Consider the following 11,051-nt stretch of genomic DNA (forward strand, 5'->3'; position numbering starts at 1 on the left):
TCTTCTCTCTCGAAAGTAGTATCATGGGAAGAATGGTGTCAACTGCCCCGCTGAAATTACCTATGCTTTTTCTCTCCCTCAACAATATGTAACTTTATGATCCCTTAAACTACCAAGTTTACAAGCTTACAAACTTGAAGATTTAAAAGTTTCAGAATAGAATGTAAACTGTTCAGATGTAGTTGTTTATGTTAGTGAGGCTTTCAGAGCTGTTTGTTCTATTAAATAGTTTTTGAAGCAGTGCTTATAATTTTGAAGAACTTGAGTGTTAGGTTTATCTTCCCAAAACAACATGGCTCTAAAGATTTTAGAAATAAGGGCTGGGTACACAAACATCTAGTTTTAAATGTATACAGAACTTTCAAGACTCATGACCATTGAAATTGAGCAATAGTGAACATTTTGAAGAAAGTTCTGGTATATTGTTTTTAATGAGAGAGAGAGGGAGGGAGAGGGAGAGAATATTCCTTTCACTCTAATATTCTATTTTTTAAAGAAAATTATAGAATTCAGAAGCGAATGTTTCTTTGACTACTAATCTTCAGACTATTCTTTTCACATAAGAAGTTTATATTACCAGAATGAGTGAATCAATTTTGAAATCTAAATTATAATTTAATTCATGGTTTGGTATAATCATTTTTATTAATTATGTACATAAATAATGTTTACTTCTAAGCCACTCAAAGCAAACAGTGACCTTTTCCCCTTATCTTTTATGTTAGTATGAAACAAAATCTGTTATCTTTTGGGTCTCTTCTCAGAAAATAATAACTGCCAACAAATAGAAAAATGTTGCTTTTGATAGATTGTTAGGTAGTGATATGACAGAATATGGGGGAAATGCCAGGACAAATACAGATGACCTCAGATACATTTTTAAAATATTATAAAATAAATAAAGAATTGATTGTATGAGTTACTTACCAGAAAGCAAAAGAAGTAGAAAAATATCCTGAGGGTAAAGACAGCATGTCTGCTTTAGAGAACATTAGGTGAAGGATTGCAACCTCAAAGGTTTATCTGTATTATATTAACAAATAATTTTGATTTAGAACCAGATAACGGGTGCACTGGAAAAGGAAAAAAGTACATGTCAATTTTTAAATTAGATTTATACTATAATAATAAATATGTAAAAACAAAGTGAGAATAAATCATTTTAAAATCAATAACTGAATAAGATGGTGGTGGTTTTTCTACCAAACTAAGAGAGATTTACATAGACATTCAGTGTAAGAGAAGATTTGAATAATATTTTAAATGTAATCATTTAGTTTCTTATTTATTTTATTATATTTCAATCACTTAACTGATTTTTATTTTTTACCAATACCATCTATTATAACAACCTACAGTGCTTTCTATATTCACTACTGATTAAAATATTAATTGTGCCTTGGTTGGTGTGTCTCAGTGGATTGCATGCCTGGGGGTGAATCAAAAGGTTGCCAGTTGAATCAAAAGGTTGCAGGTTGGATTTCCAGTCAGGGCACATGCCTGGGATTCAGGCCAGGTCCCCAGCAGGGGGCGTGCAAGAGGCAACCACACCTTGATATTTCTCTCCCTCTTCTTTCCTTCCCCTCTCTTAAAATAAGTAATCAAAATGTTTTTAAAATCATTCATTGTAAACATGTATCGATTTCTAGGCACATAATACACACACTTTTTCAACATTTTTTAAAATATAAAAAATAGGTAAGCAGATATATGCAGTCACTTCATTAAGACATTAACTTTACAATTGCTAATTAATATAATTACAGCAGAAAATAAAGGTAAGGCAAATATAGTATTTTATTGAAGAAATGGGTTAAATTTTATTTTCAGGTTTGGATGTAGAAATTTGGTAAGTGTGTTATTTCCAACATAACAATGAAAACAAATCAGATAACCTAGTTGTTTATAATTTTATTAAAATCCATCAGAAACTGAAAAGAAACTTGAATGAACTAAAATTTAAAAAGTTATAAACCCTCTTAGAACAGTAATGATGTTAATCACCCTCATTCTTGGTGTAGCCACGAGAGAAGAGAAAACTGCAATAGATAAAGATGGGAAGAAACTAGAATTCTTAAAGGCCAAACATGATATTCCAAGAAACTTCTCATCAGCAAAGACAGTCTGCACCCACCTTGCAACTCTTTCCCATGGGCTATTACTAAGTGTTAGGAGCGGAGAGAGGGAGCTGAGAGAGATGCCACTCACCTGAGGCACAGAAGTGCGGGGATGGCTCTGGGCAGGGCAAAACAATGCAGTGTTAACTGAAGGATAGGCTTTCACTGAGTGCTATGGGAAGACTGCTTAGAGGCTGCCCCCCCCCCCCCAAGGCAAAAGTGTACAGAACTCAAAGAAATCTGTGTGCAGAGCAAGAAAACTAAGAAAAAATCTCTGTCGCATTGTAGGCTGTTACTCATTTTACAGTCACAGCCCCTCCCAACTTCAAGTCTGGGGAAAAGGCAAGAGATAAGGAACGGACAGCCAAAGAAGGTCCAGAGAGAAGGGAGACTCCTTCCCAGCCCCAAAGTCAGCAGCCAGACTGTAAGACGAGTGAGGATTCCCAAAATCCTGAAAGCCTGGGGTTGGGCTTTAAAGAACAAGGCGATCTTTGGAGTTTTCCCAGAGGCAAACTCAAGTTCTGCTGAGGGAGACCCTGATCTAGTGCTAAAGCTGGATGAATGAAGTGGTGAAAAATTAGAAGTAAGTGAATAATTATAACTCTGGGAACAAGACTCTGTTTCTTACATTAAAGTCCTGACAGAAAGGCTCACTCTTTTCTGGGTAAAATATAATTTACTTCAATCTTTGTTCTTTTATGACCAATATTGATAATACAATAAAATATTATAATACACATGGAGAAAAAAATGGAGGGACTCAAGAAAGAAAAAACAAACAGACTTGGAAATGGGCCAAATGTACAAATATCCAGAAAGGGACTTCGAAAATAAAATGATGATATCCAGAGGGGGTAAAATGAACAATATTTATGAATAAATGAGAAATTTTTAGCAGAAAAAAATGTATTTTTAAGTCACAATATGAATGCTGTAAATGAAAAATATAATGTGAGAAACTCAGAATTTATTTGATAGGTTAGCAGACAAGACACAGAGGAGAAAATAAGCTGCAAACTGAGTATAGCTCGATAAAAATGATCCAAACTAAATTATACCATGGAAGGAAAACTGAAAGTAATACAAGAGTGTCCAAGATCTTTGAGACACTATCAAACAATTGAAAATATGTGAAGTTTTAGTTACAAAGAGAGGAGAGAATGAGGCACAGAGCATGTTAGATAATGTTCTAAAACTGATGAAACACATCAACCCACACAGCTAAGGATTTTGGTGAAGCCCCAAGCATAATAAATACCAAGGAAGTTGCATTTACACACAGCACAGTTAAAGTGTTGAAAACCAAGCATAAAGAAACAATCTAAAGCAGATGGCTGGGTGGCAGAGAGAAGCAAATTTATCACATGTGAGTATAATACTAAGAATAATGGCTGACTTCTCATAAAAAAGTCGAGGTTAGGAGAAAATATGAAATATCTTTCAAGTACTAAATGAAAAAAAGAATTATAAGGAACATTCTATTTGGAATTTCATACTGCAAGGTATCCTTCCAAAAACAGATTAAAAACATTTACAGGTGGACCAAATAATTGAAAATCATCTCCAGTGAATTTGTCCTAAAAGTAATACCTAAAGAACTTCTCCACCCTGAAGCAAAATGATCGCAGAAACAAATACAGATCTGAATTTAAAAATGACAAGATTGGAAATGGTAGTTTGATCAATATAAAACTTCACGACTTTATTATATGTTTGAGTAGTTTTCTATTGCTGGTATAACAAACTACCACAGATTCAGTGGCTTAAAACAACATGAATTTATTATCTATATTACTATCCATATCATAAATCCAGCACTGTCTTACTGGGCTAAAGTTAAGGTGTGGTCAATGCTGAAAGCTATAAGGGGAGAACCTATTTCCTTGTCTTTTTTAGCTTCTAGAGGCTGCCTGTATTCTTGGGTTCACAGCCAGCTTTCTCCATATTCAGAGCCAGCAAGAGTAGGTTAAGTTTTCCTTAGATAATATCACTCTTACTTCTCCTTTTGTCTACCTCTTCTGCTTTGAAGGATCCTGTTGATTTCATTGGGCCAATCTAGAAAATCCAGGATAATCTTCCATCTTAAAGTCAGGTGGTTAAATACATTAATTAGCCTTTGTTGTTAACCTAACAAACTCACATTTCCTGGGGATTAGCACATGACTTATTTAGGGATTGTTTGTGACTATATTTATATTACATGATGTTTATCACATATTATTTTATTTTAATTACTATTGACTATTTAAAATAAAGTCCATCACATTTTTTCCATACCATGGCTCTAGTAGTGCTGTTAGCTGTCTTTAACTGTATTTGAAGCATTTTTTTAGATTGTATTATGATAACAGTCATAATAGCATGCATCTTAAGGAAACATCCAAATTGGTGAATTTGGGGGAGCCATTTTAATACTGAAGATGGAAGAACATATGAAACATTTTTGAGGTATTATACTTTATTATTTCAAGAAAGGTAAAACATAAGAGGAACACACATACAAAGATTTCTATGGTATGTGAAGAAGATACTGTCATTCATCAAACATGTCAAAAGTGGTTTGGGAAGTTTCCTGATACTATTGACATTTTGGCCAAATAATTCTTTGCTGTGGGGCTATCTTAGGCATTGGAAGATGTTTAGCAGCACCCCTTGCTTCTACCCACTAAAAGTCAATAGCAGGAAATAGCTGACATACTCAAAATATCCAAATCAATAAAGTTATTGATGAAAATGAAAAATATGTCTTTTATTTTATGGAAAAAGCATAATGGACTTGTTAGCCAACCCAATAGTAAAAATCTTTGGTGACAATAATCTTTTTATTTTTAATTTTTACCCAATGATATATTTATTACTGAGAGAGACACATCAGTCAGTTGCCTCCTGTATGAACCTAACCTGGGATAGAACGTGCAGCCTTTGTGTGTGTATATGGGAAAATGCCAACAGAGCCACCCTGCCAGACTGGAAGAATAATCAAGAAAGAAAGAAGTAAGGAAGAATGAAGGAAGGAAGGAAAAGCAAAAGAAAGGAAGGGAGGAAGGAAAGAAAGAGAAAGAAGGGAGAAGGAAGTAAAAAATATTTTCTGCAATAAGCTACTGATCTTTTAAGATTTTTTAATGTCAGTATAAACTAAACTAATATAACTAAAGCCATACAAAAAGTTTAACCAGTAAATTTTAAGTTAATGTGATTTGATATTTACTTTAATTTTTCAGGCCTAAATAGACTAAATAGGTGACCAGTTTAGAAGAAAATAATGTTATTATTAACACAGAATATGTTCAATAACAGTCTAGAAAAAATAGTAATACAAAATATCGCAAAGAAAAATTAAATCACCTGTAATCTCACTATCAGAATTAACCATTCATATTATTCTTGCACATCCTTTATTAGATTAGTTTATGCTGAAATTAAAATTTATATATATAACATGATCTAAAATGAAAATATAAAATTTATAAATAGTATATCACATAAATGATTCTGAAATGATTATAATCTCATGGAATTTCTCTTTTCTGAAAAGTGTTCCAACAGTTGAACATTTTGCAAAATTTGTTTAAAAAATGTATATCTGACATTGTGTGAAACATACTTCTACAGGGATTTTGACATATGTTTCAGTACTGAACCAACATCATTATACCTTGAAAAATGTCTATCTGAATGGAAACATACTTGTCTCCATACATCATCTCTATTAGACTTCTATTCACCCATTCATTTTGTCGACACTGCCTATTTGCTGCTAATTTTAAAAGTTGCTTTTATTAGCATTCTTTTAAAGTCAAAATTGCTTTTGAACATTAATTTAAATTTAGTCAAAATAATCAAAATTTAAGGAGAACAGAAAAACACTTCTCTCAGTTTATCAGTCTAATTTACCAACAAATGGAATTATGTCAAACAAACATCAAAAATCTGATAAATCACAGGCCATGTGTGTTTCTTCCTCAAAATAGGTTTAACACTGTGCTTGTTAGCAAAAAAAAAAATCACTTTTAAAGTTGTTCTTTGTCTTAAGAATTCTGTGTTATCAATGCCTCCTAACTATAAAATAGCATCAAACTTCTGCAAGTTTTCAAACGTGTCACGGAGCACTCATTTGTTCTCCGAAGAATAAATAATTTAAGGTCACTGTGACCCACTTTGAAGATAAAATAAAGATTTCTTCTTTTAAAAGAAAATTCTTTTTTAAAAGGTTGAATAGAAGGATAGTTGAAAAAATCCAGTTAGCTAAAATTAAATTTATAAGGATCATGCAAAATAGTCTTTGTTTTTGCATTTCCACAATGTTAGTTGATGAGGGAAAGATACTTTTCCATTCTCTTTAAACTTTGGTTCAGCATTTTCTATTACTTTAATTGGCAAATAACCATCAGTTATTTGTTTTACAGCTGTTTGGAAATAAGTTTCCTTATGTAAACTATTGTTTTTAATAATACTATTACTTATAAAACGTACTTCAACATTTACTGTTTTATCTTCAGGATAGAATATTTTTCTAATTAACTTTTCCACTTTGATGATTGCCCCTCTTTTACTTGTCTTGCTCTTTTCAAATTTTGTTGCTCATCTGCACAGAGAGGTATTCTTTATTTGTTTCATGAGGTGGGTTACTGCAGAGAAACAAATTTGTAATTCCAAGTTCAGACTCTCTACTCCTGAGGGCCAGGGCATTAGCCCCCCCATACTTTACAGTGTTATGCATATTTCCTCAGATAAAACAGAGTGCTTTGGAGTTTTGTTGCTTCTAGTGGGCTCATTTGTCATTTTCTTATGCTGATTGTAGTATTGTGTTTTTGTCTGCATGTGTCCTGAGTCTTCACTCACCTCCACTCTGCACTTTGATTCTCTGCCTCTACTCGATTGGTTCTTCACGACCTGATTTTCAAACTTTTCTCCTTAATCAGTTGTTGAACCAGAGAGCCTATATTCTGTCCTGAAGCCATTTTAAACAAACACTCTTCTATTTTGTAATTTATTAGTAGTTGTTCAAAAGAGATGGCATTATGAAATACAGAATAATGTTTGTCACTAATGTTCGATCATGTAAAAACATGCTTTGAAAGAAAACTGATGTCTACTGAATTTATATTCTATATATGTTAACATGTGCCTTTGAGTAAGTCCTTAATTTCAGGCATGTTGTGTCAGTGATATTCCTTGCGGTCACTGTGTGTTGGAGTAACTTCATTTGGGGATCACGCTTATCAAACCATGCTTTTTCAATGTTTGCTCATGCCATACCTTCCTCCCCTTCTCATGTTTTCTATTATCTTTCTGCTGCAGCTTCTACTGTCTTGCTGAGCAATCAAAAAAAATCTCTAGACACTGTGGTCTTACTGCTCATCTCAGTAAAGGGAAAAAAAGCAAATAACAGCTGCTGAAATTGTGAACCTTCCTTCCTGGCTGTCAAATTTAGTGAAAACATATGCTTCAAGGAGTCATTTGTAATTCAAGCAGGCACAGATTAGAAAAAGAAACCCCTTATTTGCTGAAACTAGACAAGAAGTTTTGCTAAGTCAACTTGGCTTCCATCTTGTACTCTGAAAGAAATAGTGCATCCTTATTGCCTTGCAACTGTCCATTGATGTCTTTATAAAACAAAGGCATTGCTTACACTGGCAATGCATAAAATAATTCCCATGAAACTTATATGTCCTGGAAAAAAATGATTACAACTGATTATAATGAAAGTAAATGAGTTTAAATGTTAAACATTCCTCTAGTGATGGGAAGTCCTTCAATTTCTATGTAGAAATTGAACAGAACCAGGATACCTGAGCCACTGGAAAGAACACTGAACCAGCTATTGAGAGATGTCAGATCTTGTTAAACCACCTTCCAGGAGTCATTCACACCTCTGACCCTTATGTTTCCTCAATATTGAAATGAGGGACTCTGAATTTGATGACATAAAAATTCCCTTACATAACCAACTTTCCATGATTCAGTGAATTGAATGCCACTTTTAGTATTATACTAGCAAAGTGTTGCCAAAATAACAGTCATTCAAATAGGCCAAAAGTTTGACAATATGTATGAATAGAAAATGTTATTCAATTTACCAAACCATTATCTGTTCCCATTTTTTAGTAGCAGATCTTTAATGTAAAGCCTATTATGTTTGTAATCCTTCTTGTAGCTGAAATAGTCTGTGATCTATTAGCACAAAGAAAAATAAAACAAAAATTAAAATCTTCCACCCCCTGATTGGTACCTTAAGGGTAGGGACAGGAATCATAAGTGTATTTGTGCATATTATACTAAGTAGAGAATTATAAAGTAGCTATGTGGGACCTTAGCATTCGGGGAAGGGGGAGAACATGATGGGGTGATTGTGCACCCTTTGGCATTTCAGGAGAAAGAAAATGCTGAGAAATAAAGCAATCTGAGACTGAATGATCCCTGGAAGAAGACCAGTTGGGGGCAAAGGGGATGAATATGGAGAGAAATTGAAAGTGAGAGAAGGTTAAAGGAGAAAAGAATGTGGCTACCTCTGGACTATAAACACTACTAAAAGGCTTTCCTAATTCATACACATTTGTTGAACAGTACAAAAATTTAGTCACTGTTGAACTGCCCGTTATCAGCATGCCACCAAATGGCCCATGAAGAAATAAGATTGATATAGACAGTCATAATCAGGGACATTTAATAAATTATGTGGCAAGAAATTGAAGCCCAGTGTCAATGAAAATTTCATGCTTCCATGGAGATATTGCCTGTGTTTCCCCTCCCCCCCCCACCGTGGGATCCAGTCTTCTTTAAATTGTAGACTTTCAAGTCAACATCCTAGAAATCTTAGCTCCATGTGGTTTGTTGCCTTTAGATGGGGTCTTGGATTTACTTTCTCCTAAACAAATTATTTTCCATCCCACTTTCACTAAAAATCGAGTAAAACTTGGTTAGAATCAGGGTGGGCAACAGGACAAATAAACTTACATGGATTTTTATGCCTTAAGGAGAAGCTCAATTTTCTACTAATTTTCATTTGTATCTAAATACTTTACATATTGATTATGTTTAATGCCTGACACACACTTTGAGAACAGAGATTATCTCTTTTGTTTATAGCTTTTCTTAGTATTACCTACTGTCACCATTTACATTAAGCCAACAGAAGAGGCTGCTTTCCTTTGCTTAAGCTGACAAGGATACTTTCTAAATCACCAAGAGATTCAGTCAGAGTTGGAGTCAAACCCAACCAACCAACCAAGCAAACAAGAAATAAAATTCTTGTAGTAATAATATAGTCTTCCCAAGAGCATCACATTTACATACTTGTTTCAAAAACCTGTAATAGTAATAGGTAGTTATATGAAAACTCCATTCAGGACCCTAATGACAGCTAAATTCCATCCTTTATAATTAATAGTTTTCAAAGGAAATAAATATTTTTTACTATGGTGTCTCTCTTAAATTACTCAGGATCAGCCTATTAAGGCTTGTAGAAGGGTTCAACCTTGCTACAATCAGACTTTGCCTACAGAACTCCATGGAAAATGCCACTGTGGAGATCACTGATGACCACCAACTTACTAAATCTATCAATCAACTCTCAATTCTCATATTTTGTACTCCACCTGCAATATTTGGCACAACAGATCACTCTCTACTTCTGGAAACTCACTTTTCACTTGGATTCCAGGACACTACAGCTATTTCGTTTTGCTCTTACTGAACTATATCTATATCTCTTCCTGCCTTTTATGCATGTGTTACCTTCCTTTTTCGACCTCTTAACACTGAAGTGCCCCATGGCTCAGTCTTAGGATCTCTTCTGTATTTGTGCTCACACCTTTGTTGATATTATTCAAAGCTTATAACACCCAAATCTACATCTCTATCCCAGATCACTATTTTGAACTCCAGACTATGTATTCAACTTCCAACTCCATACCACCATTGGGTGTTTAATATACATCTAAAATTTAATTTCAAGTTTCATATCCCCAAACTAAACTCCTGATTTTAATTTTCAAACCTCCTCTACCTGTAGTCTCTCATATCTCACTTAAAATCAGTTCCATCCTTTATGCGGATCAGGCCAAAAACCCTAAAAGCTTTGATTCTTCCTGTCCTATCACACATCCCATACAACCTGTCAAGAAATCCTGTGATATTCACACTCAGAATATATTCATATTCTGATTCCTTGTCAGCATCTCACTGTTATTACTTTGGACCAAACCATATTCTCTTCCCTGGATTATTGCAATAATTTCTCAAGTGCTCTCTCTGTGTCTATCTTTTCCCCATCTGGAATCTATTCTCAACATAGCAATCAAAGTAATCTTTTGAAAACATTTATCATATTATGTTCCCTTCTGATTAGAATTCCTCAATCTTTTCTTACCTCACTCAAAATGAATGTCAAAGTCTTTATAATGCACAGGGGCCATGCTAATCTTCTCTGTACCGTTCCAATTTATATTTGCCAATGATACCTCAGACAAAGTTTTAATCTCCAAAATATACAAAGAACTTACTCGACTCCACTCTAAGAAGACCACCAACCCAATTAAAAAATGGGAAAAGGACTTGAACAAACACTTCTCCAAGGAGGACATACAGAATATCCAGAGAAATATGAAGAGATGCTCAATATTGTTAGCTATCAGAGAGATGCAAATTAAAACCACAATGAGTTACAACTTTACACCAGTCAGGATGGCTATCATAAACAAAGCAACAAACAACAAATGTTGGAGAGGGTGTGGGGAAAAGGGGACCTTAGTCCACTGTTGGTGGGATTGCAGACTGATACAACCATTATGGAAAACAGTATGAAATTTTCTCAGAAAAATAAAAATTGACTTGCCTTTTAACCCAGCAATTCCATTGCTAAGATTATATCCTAAAAATCCTAAAACATCAATTTCAAAGAACCTATGCACCACAAAGTCCATAGCAGCACAA

General features: G+C 34.1%; 1 pseudogene; it reads right to left on the reverse strand.

Moving 5' to 3' along the window:
* Nucleotides 1-10,495: 10,495 nt before the first annotated feature.
* On the reverse strand, nucleotides 10,496-10,588 carry LOC119058058 (uncharacterized; annotated as a pseudogene).
* Between the last annotated feature and the right edge of the window lie 463 nt (nucleotides 10,589-11,051).

Source organism: Artibeus jamaicensis, unplaced genomic scaffold, assembly GCF_021234435.1.
Source record: "Artibeus jamaicensis isolate MK-2021 breed Jamaican fruit bat unplaced genomic scaffold, CSHL_Jam_final contig_3126, whole genome shotgun sequence".
In the NCBI taxonomy this organism is placed as follows: domain Eukaryota; kingdom Metazoa; phylum Chordata; class Mammalia; order Chiroptera; family Phyllostomidae; genus Artibeus; species Artibeus jamaicensis.